Genomic DNA, 14,150 nt, shown 5'->3' with positions numbered 1-14,150 from the left:
GGGCATCCACCACCTCTCTGGGCAACCTGTGCCAGTGCTTCACCACTCTCAGCGTAAGAAAATGTCTTCCTTATATCTAGTCTAAATCTACCCCCCTTTAGTTTGAAGCCATTCCCCCTTGTCCTGTCGCAACAGGCCCTGCTAAAAAGTTTGCCGTCATCTTTTTTGTAAGCCCCCTTTAAGTACTGATAGGCTGCAATAAGGTGTCCCCGAAAATCTTTTTTGTTTTAATCTAAAACTAATTTAGCTGTTTAATCAGAGAGTAAATCAAGAGTAATCTTCCAGCTACATCACTGTGCTTCCCTATTCAGAAATGCCATAAGCAACAGAAGACACAGCTATAGCAAAAGACAACTACAGCAAAAGCAACACACCTATAGATGACTTGTTTGGAATGCTGTCTTTTTGATTTATTTCATATAAAAGGTCAGTAAAAAACTTTAGCCACCTAGTCTAAGCATCAGTGTGACATTTATTTTACAGTCAAAAATCTGTTATCAATACCTTGCCACTTTGATACATCTCTACATCACTTCATCTCTGATTTGTGTGGCAAAATTAGATGTATTATCACAAAGAGCTATTTTCACACAGTAATGCAGAGGCTGGCAAGTTCTTAAAGTGAAAACAGATCAAGTGGCATTTATTTCCCACTGAACAAATCTAGTCCCTAATGCCAGAATTTATAGGAGTAAATGACTCACATCCATTTATTTACCAAAAGCGGCTGCAGAGTTAACATTACACAGTCTACTAATGAGTTCTTCCAATAAAACGTGTTTTGGGTGCCACATGACTGAGCAGTGAAGTGAATGTGAACTGATCCTGTAAACGATTTTGGTTGAGTTTATCAGAGACGTCACTGTTTCCTAATGTTTCACGCGAGTTTTAAAGCCCGTCAGTATGAAAGAACACCTGGGAAAACGTTGGAAGGTGGGGGAGAAAAGGCAGAAGGGTAGAGTGAGTTGTCGCAGACCTCCAGTGGGAAAGCAAATGTGCAAAATAATGTAATTAGCAGAGATCATTTTCAACACCCTAAATTTACAATACATATTCCTCCATGTATGCTTTCCTTTGGAAGGGCACTCTGGAGCAGGTCCTTGGTTTTGCACATCCTTCCCTAACGCAGCAACAGAAACCAGACGTCTTCTCCCCGTTTTGGGATTATAAAAACTTCTAATTGTTTAGATACATATATATACACATCTGTGGAGTCATCTATAGACCTAACACAAATCCATGTAAGAAATTTGGTTAGAATAAAATTCTATACAGGCAAACTCCTTTCTAGCAATTCAGCACAGTGTATGTGAAACAGTTTTAATTCCACCTGCTCTAATGAAAGGATAATCTTCCTTAAAAAAAATGGTTCCTTAAGTTTTCCTCCCAAGCTCAAAAATATGAGTTTAGACATAACTAAAATATCACCAGTTACTTTCAAAGTTTAAAGCATCCTTAACAAGCACCTCAGATATTCATTAAACACAGTACCAATAAAATAGCTATCACTGAAGAAAGGGGCTTGCAAAATGGAGAGGAAATAATAAAACCACAAAAGGTCCCTTCATTTATGGGGAAGACCACAGGATTCTCCACATTCCTTCAAGTAAAAAAGCTTTATGATTCTAACAAAATAATTTGGGGAAAAAAGCCCACAGACAGTAAGCCTCACACGGTTGCACACATTGTTCTGTTTCTGGAAGATGAAAACCTAAGTCAAGTTTTGTGAAATCTGAACTTCAGGATCCTGTGATTCTGGGTTTCTAGTTTCTTCTCCCTTGCAATCCTAATGATTAGCCTGTTTTTCATTATAAATCCTGATCTCTTCAGCTAACAAACCATCTCCTCCTTCTCAGGTCTGACAAGCAGGATGTACATTTTTAACAGCAGCACTGATTTGAGTTTTACTTAGGTGTGTTGTTTGCAGCACGTGTACAACTGAACCACAAAAAGGGAACTTTAAAAGGAAGATAATCTCACAGTGTTGTCAGTGCTGGCTGTGAAATTGTTTTGATCAAACATACCTCAAAGAGTATTTCAAATGCCAGGAGAAGGAATATGTAAAAAAAAACCCCACAAACAAACCAATTTTCTTTCTCCTCCTTGAAGATGCCTATTTGAAACTCTGAACAAGTGCCAAACATCGCAATGAGACTTTATCATATTTCATTCATCCTCGCTTTATGAGCCATTCTAATAATCTTCACTTATCAGAGTGAATTCTATTTAGCTTTAAAGGATTTATCTGTAGGCAGCTCAAAGTAAAACAAAATTTGGATTTTTCAAGTTCGCTGGAGCTCTGTGAATCCTGCACTGTAAGAGTTGTTAGCTTTTGCTCATAAAGTTAATGGAAAACAGACCAATTTAATTCCTAATTTATGTTATTTTCTTAAATATGCCCATCCATGACACAGACTTGTCACATCTGAAGAATTACAATGTGGAAAAAGGATGCTCACTCAAAGATTATTGCTCTACAACATGGGTGGGCCATGCTGTCACGAAGGCTTTACATATTTAAGAACAGCTTTCATCCAAACACCGTTTAAGGGTCCAGCCGCACAGAACATTGAATCTACTCAGAGTAATCAACAATACACTCAAAAGAGGGATCTGCAGAACCAAATGCTATTTATCTGGCTAAAACAAACATGCAAGAGCATTGCATTCCTTGTAGACTAATGAGTGCATGTAAAATATATGATGATGCATGAACTCCCTCTTTATGAGTGTGGCCAGAGGGAACTGCCTCTTAGCTGAAATAGCTTAGAGGGGATGGGGTGGGAAGAGAAGACTGAACGTACAGTGGGCCCTGCTAGAGGTCCATTATTAACTGCTCTCCACCGTGTTCCCGTTTACGGGCATGCTCATGCTCTTTCAACACGCCGTTGCTTACCTTTGACTCTAAGGGTCTTTGTTTCCAAGTGATAAATACTTTGGGCTCCAGGGAGCAGACAGGAAGATCATACATGACTCCAAAAAACCTTTACTGTTGATAGATTATTGTAAGTGCTTATTCATTATTAGCTGAAATGCTATTGACTGCACACTTAATAAATAGCCTATTTGTTCTTTTCAACTAAAGCAATACTGTAACAGGACTTCTGAAGAGAAGACTGTTAAAAATATAAAGACATCACACAGTAGGTAATTTGGGGAATGTGGTTTCGGTTTTCTGTTCATCGCAGCACAATCAACAAATGCTGCATCAATTAAAATTTCTGCTGCTTGAATAAAAATTTAGTGCAGGCTACTCATACACCGTAAGAATGATCTAGATGTTTTCAAGAAATGAGGCATTGAGGTAAACTATAACCACATTAGTGTAGCTTTGTAACAACACAGTGTAATCATTTTCCTCTTCTCTGGACAAAAATGACAGCCTTGGCTCTGCCAGGGAACAAATGCTGCCCTGAAGCACAAGACAACAAACCAGGCGAAGAGCCCACTTTGCTGCAAACCACTAGTGAGTTGTCAGAGTGAAAGCCGTACAGCTGAACATTTTTCCCCCTTAATTTGTTTTTAAAAGGAGCCTAATTTCATTTAGGAGAAGAAAATATTCCCATTTAAAAGTTCTTTTGCTCTAAGTCAGTCTATTTAAATACTTTCAGCCACTCGCTAAATCATTGTTAATTAATGCACTGCTTTTAAGACCACAGTTAATAAACTATGTGCTAGATAACTGTCACTTAATGACTACAAGAAAGAAAAACATCACAATTTCAATTGGTTAAAAGAATTCCACTCAATTAAGAAGTAGACTAGAAGCATACTGTACAGGAGGAAGAGATTAACCTGTCTTAAGGAAAAGACAGAAAGAGAAATATTCAAAACATATGATTGTAGAGTTAAATAAAAAAAGAGCACCAACCATGCACAGCAGTTAACAGTTAACAATAGTTAATTTGCAAGATTGCCTATAAGAAAAAGCAATACGTATATCAGAACTAATACTTAAGTGATCCATTCCCATGATAAAAGCTACTATATCATATACGTAATCTCTTATTAACAGATAAAAAACCCCTGATACAGTAGGATATCCAAAAGTTTCTGATGTATTTGTGTTTTTAAGATGCTTCTGGAAAAATCTTACACAGAGCTTGTACTCAAGCACAGTAAAACAATACTTGTAAGAACTGATGAAGGCAAAAACATCTATAATAACACTTATTGAGGAATACCTGTTTCTTTATGGCTTTGTATGGTAGCACAAATGAGCACAAATTAACTGAACAGTACAATGTCTGAGTTTACTTAGGTTCTGCAGTCCAGCATGTCTTCATTTTCTAACTTTGTTAAAAACAAACAAATATAACAAACAGCAAAAAAAAGGTCAAAAAGCAGCATACATTTCAGTTATAATTATTTTACACATGTAATTATTTTTTAACTTCACAATTAGGCAGCTTACTGACTCATGTTCTGACAGTTCATTTTCAACGGCAAAGGATCAGTGTAATCTGTGAGAGTAAATGATGCTACTTATCTACAAACCCATCTCTCATAGGTGCCTTATTTTATTTCTGATGTTGGACTTCCCCAGACAGCTGCATGCCTGCACTCACAGCTGGATGCAAGCTGCTGGACAGCTACACTACTCACGGCAGAAGGAAAAAGAGAGGTAATGATATGCAGTGAATTAGGCTTGTTTGAATCAGACTAAATATTTGGATTAGAGTCAAATTCCATACATATTGCAGGCATATGTATGACAGTCAGAAGATGAGTTTGTTGGAGGAGAAATATAAAATAAAGAAATAAGTAAGACTCCAATGCATGGGAAAGACAAACCAACTCCCTAAGTTTCTCAGACAAACGCAACTGATTTATTTCTTGCAATCCTGTAAGAATTAGCTTTTTTAGTAGAGTTAGTTATTTGATGTCCTCATTTCTTCAGCTATACTTTACTCATGCATCTTCCTTCACACGATGAATGTGATAATCTAAACATCATCACAACATATTCTAACGTAACTGTCTCCTGATTTAAGATTTAGTGCTACTGGGACAGATGTTATCTTTGGTTATACCAGCAGAAATCCCACACAGACCTGCTACTGATGACAGCTATAGAATTGCACAGAGTTTACACTAGGCTAACAGCAACTTTTTCTATTACCTTGCGGTAAATCACGTCAACAGCACCAAAACTTCAGGCAAGTTTTGATCCTTCCATGCTGTCAAGCTTCCTTCCTCTGAAAAGCCAAGATACCACACAGGAGGAACATGAGGCACGCTGGGTCTATTCTTGACGTGAAATCTGAACAGGGTTTATTACAGTACTGCTCCTTGCTTTGTATTCTCAGACCATCCCACACAGAACAACTTCTAACCAGAAGATGACTACCATTTATATGAATCCAAAGCGATTCAAAAAGTTGTACAACAGTACAGTTGTAACAGATGTACACAAAGTACAGAAAGTAACGGATGAAACATTTCAAAAGCTGCATTTGCAACAACAAAAATAATTTTAGTGCCACCTCAATTACTCTTTTAAGTAATCACATTATCTTTAACTAGGAAGGCACAAACAGCACGCTAATTAATGAAGGCTGGTCTTCACATTTTAAACTAAGTTTCCACGCTTTGCATTGCTGTGGTTCATGTCTGAAAATGGTCATACATTTCCTTATTATGGAAAAGGATAACTACATATAATACCTTCAGATTAGCCCAATAAACTGTTTGGTCAGTTCTGGTGAGAAATAAGGTATCTATCTTTTAGATAAAGCACCCAACTCCAAATTGAATTTATTATTTCGTATAATCACAGAATGGTTGAGGTTGGAAGGCACCTTGGAGAGAGTCAAATGCAACCCCCCTGCTCAGAGCAGCGTCACCTGGAGCAGGTTCCTGAGGGCTGCTCAGAGCAGGGTCACCTGGAGCAGGTTCCTGAGGGTCTTCGCTGGTTGGGTCTTGAATGTCTCCAGGGATGGAGACTCCACAACCTCTCTGGGCAACCTGTGCCAGAGTTTGAACACCCTCACAGTAAACAAGCTTCCCCTCTTGCCCCTTATGTTTAAACAGCATTTCTTGTATTTCAGTTTGTGCCCATTGCCTCTTGTCATCACTGGGCACCACTGAAAAGAGCCTGGCTCCATCCCGCCTTGCACCCTCCTTTCAGGTATTTGTACACATGGATGAGATCCCCCTGGGCCTTCTCTTCTCTGTGCTGAACAGTCCCCTTTCTCAGCTTTCCTCATAGGAGAGATGGTCCAGTCTCCTAATCATCTTCATGGTGCCTTCACTGGACTGGCTCCAGTATGTCCATGTCTCTCTTGTACTGGAGAGCCCAGCACTGGTCCCAGAACTCCAGATGTGTCTCACCAGTGCTGAGCAGAGGTGAAGGATCCCCTCCCTCGACCTGCTGGCAGCATGCTGCCCAGTGCAGCCCAGGAGGCTGGTGCCTCTCCTTGCCGCCAGGGCACATTGCTGCCTCATATTTATGTTGTTTCCTTCTTAATCTTTTCTTTTCTCTGAGTGACTTGTTATATGAATGTTGCTTAGTCTTCAGCACTGACTATATGAATTTTATAAATTTAAGAGTTATCTCATACCAGTGAAAATTCCTCTCATTAGTCAAACATTCACATAATCATTTAGTTTGGCAATCCAAAGAAGCTTTTAATCCTTTTTTTTTTTTAGTTGTCTGGCAAAAGCTCGAGTTTAAAAAAAAAAAAAGCTACAGAAAAGGGCAGATGGATTGACGACTAATGAATCTTCCAAAATAAGCTATATAAAGACATTTAAAAAACATCTGCTCTAAACAGTGGATTAGAGGAAAAGGTAGAAACAAGAAATATTTTAAGAAATTAATGGAAAAATTCTCACTGTGTACCACAATTTTTTGGTTGACCACAGATCATAATTTATTCAGTCAGGTATGGATGTTTCCACAATTATTCACAGTCTTGGACTCATTCCCCGTCACTCTTCTCAACATGTTTTTGGAAAGTGCTAATATGTAATGAAGACAAACCCATGTATCAAACTCATTATTATCAAAGCTAAATTATTAAAAATGAGACTTCAAAGCTTGAGAAGCCATTGGCTATTTCCTTTAAAAAACAATCTTTTGTTTAAAACTTCCCTGCTTTATGTCTATATCATGTCCAAAACCTTTATCCACTGGCTAGTAACTGAAAAGAAAACAAAAAAAAAAAACAAAAAAAAGAGGAAAGGCTGTTCTGAACCCTGTTCCATGTAGTTGCAGACTGATTTTATGACTACACAGCAAGGGTGCGCAACATGTGGCAAGAAAGCCAATTATGGCCCATGGGGTTATAAAATGCAGCCATCAACCATCTCTCTCTCTCCCTGTAACGTCGTAACTGATTAAAAGCTGATTAACTGTATGTATTTGCTTGTTAACACAAGCAAGCAAATTGTTCAGCTATCTGGGAAGCTGGCAGCCTAAGAAAGTATGGTTGTGTGGCTTTCTTGTAGCTTAAAAAAAAACCCCAAAATAGTAAATGCAAAGGGAATTCAGAGTTTTAATTCAGAGTTTTGATATAAGCTTATACATATATAATTCAGGGGCTATATTACTTTGACTCTCTGTCTCTCTTTTTCACACAATTTCTAGTTTTCTTGCAGAAATTTGGGTCTTTTTACTTCCAGCCATCACACGAGTTAGGCTGAAATTGGTCACTGGGGGTTGAACATGACTAATACACAGACTTACGGATGGACAGTGTGGTCACAAAATCCTGGTGGGAAACCAGTCTCAAGGAAATTTTGCATTAATATTTCACATGTAGCTTTTGGGAAATGTTCAAGCTGTAGCAGTCAAAAGAAACTGGGCACTCAAAAGTGGGGGTCCATAAAATAATCCATTTCATCATCTGTTGTGCCATATATCAGCTTCATAGAATCTCTGACAAGAACCTGGATGTCTCATCAGTCCTGCAGCAAACACACGTGCTCAGCCAGATGTGCAGTTTGCAACTTAGGTCCAAGTGGACAAGAGGGTTTCAGCACAAAAACATTCACCTGGGAGGAAGAGAGTTGGCATTTTCTCACAGGTAAGAAGTAGAGGAATAAAAATAAAATCTTTCAAGTGTATGAAACATTTTGTCTTTGTACTCTTTATTCTAACAATGACGGAAATACTTTACTTAGCAGTGACGAGTGTTTTAAAAGCATTAACTTAAGATAGTTAACGAAGCCTGACACTCAGCTACTAGGTTATCTACTGCAAAATATGAGAATAGAGAATGAAGAACCCAGCATCTGCCTGACTTTTTAGCTTCTGGATGCCCATTTTTAGTCTATTTGCCATATGTAAACTGTTTTTCTTCATTCTTCATTAAGCTAAAAATAAAGCAGCTCAAAGATAAGCTACAAATAAGCAAAATTCTGAATGAAAACATCCTGGAAATTACATATAGTTCAACTATATTGTCTGGAAAAATATCTTTTCTTTCTTTTTGGCTAAGGTATAAATGCAGTACATAAGGAGTCACGCGCTTTTAAAATAAGATAGCATTTTTTTTAACTTACATTTACATTTTTCTGCAACCAGGAGCCGAGACAGAGAAAAAATCATTTTAGTCATAATAGCTTGTGATAGAAAGGTGTTTGGGGTTATTATGTCCTCTTCCAATGAAGGAAAGATACGGAGCCCAATGGAAAAATGTCAGATACTTAACACAATCGAAGCCAGAAGGTTGCAAACCTCCAGAAAATGTCACTGATTAGATAACATACGCCTAACTGAACTGACATTAGACAAAAGCACTTCTATCTCCTCTAAAATAAACAGAGAGATGGGAGAAGAACAGAGAGGAGGGAGCTCCTGGATTATCACCAGAAAAAGAAGGGAAAGATTTAGTCACCCATGGTGGAAGAGAAGCAAGCTGCCCAGAAGAGGAGGCTCTAAGGTTCTTCAGAAGCAGCTGAAGAATTGGGAATTAATGGATTTACTAAGGAAAAGGAGAAAGACCGATCTACTTAGCCAGCAATAACTTGGGAGAACAGAGATTAAAAAGCATTTAATTCCCAACCAAGGGGAGGAAAGCACACACAAGGAATAGGTACATCTTTCACAGCACAAGGAAATAGAAGAAGAAAACTGTTGCCCTGCGGGGCTGTGGAAAAGTTGTGATTAGAGCAAGGCTCCTGTGTGCATCAGTACAAACTGATGTGCGGATGCATAATGAAGAATCCTCTAAGAAGGAGAAGGGGAACCATTCCAAAAGTTTTCTGGAGAAAAAAAATTCGTTGAGGTGTTTGCAAAGTGCAAATACATGAAAATACAGGATTAATGTACATATGCTAAAATTCACATACTTTACAGCAACTAGAGATAAGTCCCACCTAGTAATCTATGTGGAGAAGAAAAAAGAAAGGTATTTCGCTCAAGTGGGGAAATGAAACTAACTGTTACCACCTAGAAAAGAAACATTTGTCAAGAGGGTGGTTACTATGGATAAGGACAGGAACAAGAAGTCCAGGTTGGAAAAATTAAAATAATATAAGCTATATTTACCTTTCATTTATCGAAGAGAACAAATCCAGTGAATTTTATTTCTGTCATCACAACATTCAAAGTAGTAAAGTGAAAGCTGGTGTGTAATAAAAAGTTGTTACACACCAAACAAAGATTCCACGTCAATCTCACTGCTTCCTTAAATTTTGATGCTGGTATTTTATCATCACAAAGCTATTCAGATTCAACAGGCTGGCTTCCAAGCTTGTTACATCAGCAAAAATATTAAGTATTATTTATTATTATTAGCCTAGATTTGGCAAAAGTTAACAAGACTACACTACAAGATACATACATTAGAAATTAGGGTAAGAGAGTATCTTTGAATTACTACCACATGTGCCTCAAATTATATTCAGGGAGGCACCAGTTCCAGCGTTCAGAGTCTCTCTACACGTTACACTGAAGTGTAATTTACAGCAGACCTTACACATTAAGTTTTCACGGTGGTAGCTGTGTGTCTCATTATTTTTTAAAGAGAGATTTGGATGACAGTGATTTATCCCACATATGTAGTCCTTACACATAACAGACTGTGTTAGCGTCCGTGGTCTGCCTATTCAGGTCACGTTTTTCAGTCTCTCTCCTTGGCTTTTCTTGGCCATACGTGCCATTTATTTGCTGACACCAGACTTGCACCTTATATTTTGGCATGTCACCATATATATCTGTATTTCAGCTCCTAAACAATACTTCACACTACATTTGCATTGTTTTGCTTCTCCAACCTTGTGCCCCAACACATGTGCTTTAATCAAGGCTTGAAAACAATCTATCCACCCACTCAGCTAGACAAATGCCAAAATGTCTCCAGATTTTAAGCTTTCTTTTGGCTGCAAAATGACCTTCCAAACATGAATGGGCAGTAAACATCACAGCTGGCTTCTCATGTTTGCAACCAAGTAAACAATTTTTTGGATACCTCTTCAGCTGCAGAGATGCGTGCCAAGCTGCAGCAGATCACGGCTGCTAATAAGAACCATGCAAGACGCAATGAAAGCATCAAAGAATGGCTGCCTGCGAGGATGGCGCACAACACGTCAGTGGAGCAGCAATGAAAATGCCGCAGAATTCGAAATGGAAAGGACGTCTTCCACCTCCTTTGCTACAGGGTACTAGAGCTTAGGGTTTTTTCAGGCCAATTTGTCACTTCCTACCTGGAGGCTGCTGTCAAGAAGGATCTCACCCTGGCACTCATCACACCCAAAGAAATCCCAGTACTTCGGGGGGGGGAGGAAGGGAGAAATTTAGCGCATATAACTTACGAAATTGAGAAGGACTCAGCAAATCAGCATCTGTTGGAAGGAGAGAGCTGAAAAGTGTTGAGTCTAAAGGCTTCAAAAATAGTTGGGGATCTACAAGAGGAAGTGGACCAGCTCACACCAGCTGAGACCAAACGAGGAATACATTTCTCTTCTGGGGGCGGAAGAGTAAGGGACACAACACGCTGCATGAAAGCAGTGAAAAAACACACTTCTACCTTTTCTTCCTTCATATCTTTCTTTCCTCACTCATTTTTAGTCTACATGTAGGTTTAACATGAAGACATCTTTTTTTTTCATGTTCAAATCCAAGTTCTCCTCAGTCACTGCCTACGAACACAACAGGGAGAATGGCAGCCCAACTATTTTTCACCCTGGCACATAGGCACAGGCTACATTCTTCAGGCCCTGGCTTCAGCCTAGCTCTCTGGTCCAGCTTCTTGAGACGACACGACAGCTCACTCACACCTCATTCTGCAATGTGCAGAGAGAACTATTTGTTCTCTTGCTCCAACAGCATAAAAGCCAAACTCCTCAGGACTCCACAGCAGCCCTAGGCTCATGCTGCAGCTATGGTCTTCAGCAACAGCTGGCATTAGTATAGCACTATCAAAGCAGCAAAGACACCAAAGAAAGTTAAACAAATGGCACTGATGAGCTTGCTGCTGAACTTTGCCGCTTTAATAACATTTATTGCCTGAGAAGAGATAAGTCCCACCAAAAGAGGTACAAGCACTGTGGTTATCAAACATGGTCGGGTCGGTGCAGAGAGAAGTGACTGCTCTGCGCGTGTTAGTGCCCACCACACCGAGGAAACACCGAGTAAAACGCAACTAGAGAATGTCAGCTAAAAAACAAGTCTAAGTAAACAGGTTTTATGTGAAGCGTCTTGGGAGTGGAGAACTGGAAAGGCAACAACTCCACAAATGCTGTTTTCACAGTGTCCCCGTGGGAGGACTTGGCAGTACCTTGAGCCTGGTAAGCTGCGTGTCCACGGGCATCCACACAGCCTCCTGGCATCGCAGCCCAACTCCCCACAGTGAATTTAGGACCCTTAATGAGTCTAAGAACAGCATTTGTCCTTGTACACTGTACAAGGAAGCTGAATACTCTTTACAGATTCCCTGCTCCCACCCCATAGTAGAGAGGGGTTTTCTTTGTCCACTATTTGATAGTCCACTGGTACAAATCTAGTCCCCAAAAGTCATTCAATAAGCTTTTTCCTTCAGTCTGTAGTAATAAAAACTATACAACACTATAAACATTTTCCGCATTGGACTCCAAGATGTTTGGCGCTCTAGCTAGAAACACTGCTCCTTTTGTTTTTACATTACAGCAGACCCCTTTAGGCCCACTTTCCATCAAGACACCGAACATTTTTGTCTTCTATTTTCTGCGAGGAGAGCCCTTTCTAAATCTAGGCAAGAGACTTATGAGCAGCTATTGGGCAAGTATCATCACTCCAGACTTAAGCACATCACAAATCAGACCCATCAGAAAAGCAGAGCGATGTTCAGGGAACAATTTTCCCTTCAGTAACCATTCCAACGTACGGGCTGACCATGCAGGGAAGATTAGCATTAATGGGAGATACGGACCTACATCTCTCAAGCGGGGAGAAAGAAACAGACCCCACAGAAGGCAAAATTTCCTTTTCATGAAAGATTTAAGTTAAGGAAAGCAATAAACACTCTCCGATGAGTGTTGTCAGTCTGTGTCTAAGGAGACATCTTTGTAATTGAAGATATTCTCCCTTTCTGCCCCATGTCTGAGAAGCGCAGGGCAGGTAAAGCACAAACAGAGGTACGGCATATGAAATTCAGCAAAACACTGAATGCTGCTGCTGGCTTTTCTGTTAAAGCCGCCGACAGGAATGCTAATGTTTCCGTCAGGCAAAGTTTGCAGGGAGAGGTAGCATCTTTTATTAGACCAACTGATACAGTTGGAAAAAACAGACAAGCTTTTGGGCACAGAAAGCCTTTCCTGCACAGACCTGAAGAAGGGCTTGTCTGTCTGAAAGTGTCTGTTTTTTGGTTCATCTAATAGAAGATATTACCTCTCCCTGCAAACCCTGCCCCACTTAACAGTCTTTGAACATCACAGCTACAACAGCGATACTATTATGTTTAAGTTGTACTGATGGTTTGCAGCATAGACTTCTGCATTTGGTCTAATAGGCATCAACTCATTTCACAGAAAACAGGCTACTGGTTTTAAAGGCAATAGCTTATAATAAATTATACTCATTGCCAACATGGGCCAGCCTGAAGTTGATGGTCATAAAAGCAAAAAAAACCCCTAACCCCCACCCCAAAAATAACCCCAAGTCTCTTATTATCATTCACACCAACCATTAGAATACCCTCCACGTATGACACATACCACGATATTAGGAAACGCCAGGAAAGCACAGATTCTCAAGTATCTACTGAAGGGGTAGTAAAATAATCCCAGTAGGGGATTTTTAAATAGGACTAATGAGATAAAGTTCTTTTCAAGACACATCCAAAAACTTTCCTTTACGTTGTGGCAACACTGCCACGCTTACAAGGACCGGTCTTGGCAAGAGATACTCTAACATGTGAACCACACCCTGAAGAGTTTATTTTGAGGATACACATTCACATAGCAGAGAGAAAAACACACAGAAATAAGTAAAGCCTTTCAAATGCTGCGGGCCTCAGGAAGGTCTTTGTGTTTTACGTATTTCAATGTTCTGAGCAGTTCTGGTGCAACAGATGAAGTAGCTGACTGACCTGCTTCATGCTCAGGCACTGATGCTAGGAGATGCAATAAACATCTGAAAACTCATGCTCAGCTAATTAAAACATACTTTTCTTCCCACAGTCTACCATTAACTTTAGCACAAATCTAATTGAAAAAAATCTGTACTGCAAATGAGAAAAATCAATTTTCACCCTCTACGTACAATTTACTATTATTTATAAAACAGACTGAATTTAAACACTTTGCATTGTCCTCTCCTCTCACTGAAAGGTTCATGTATTCATTATAATAACCATTTCAGGTTTATCACTGTAAGGAGATTCTTCAGTAGGAAAGCCACATTTAAATAATTTTTCATTGAATTACTTTTTTTTTTTTACATATTCTGTTACCAAGCCATATTCCAAGCTTTATTTCAGAGTTCTATGAAGTAAAATGCAAAACATTTTTTAATGACGTGTCAAGAATGGTAGAACTTTTATTTTCCAGATCTCTTTGTATTCAAATTACAAATACATGATCCATATTTTTATTTGACTCAGTGTTGTAACTTTAGAATAATTACATTAATTTCAATGGACCTTCTCCATAGTTTTGCTTTGCCATACAGGTCAAAATGGATGTGGTTATTATAATTAAATCACTTGATATGCTCTATATTGTAG

The sequence above is a fragment of the Aptenodytes forsteri genome, unplaced genomic scaffold (assembly GCF_000699145.1).
Source record: "Aptenodytes forsteri isolate BGI_AS27 unplaced genomic scaffold, ASM69914v1 Scaffold93, whole genome shotgun sequence".
Classification (NCBI taxonomy): Eukaryota; Metazoa; Chordata; class Aves; order Sphenisciformes; family Spheniscidae; genus Aptenodytes; species Aptenodytes forsteri.
The sequence above is the reverse complement of the archived record's forward strand: the minus strand, read 5'-3'. Positions refer to the sequence as shown.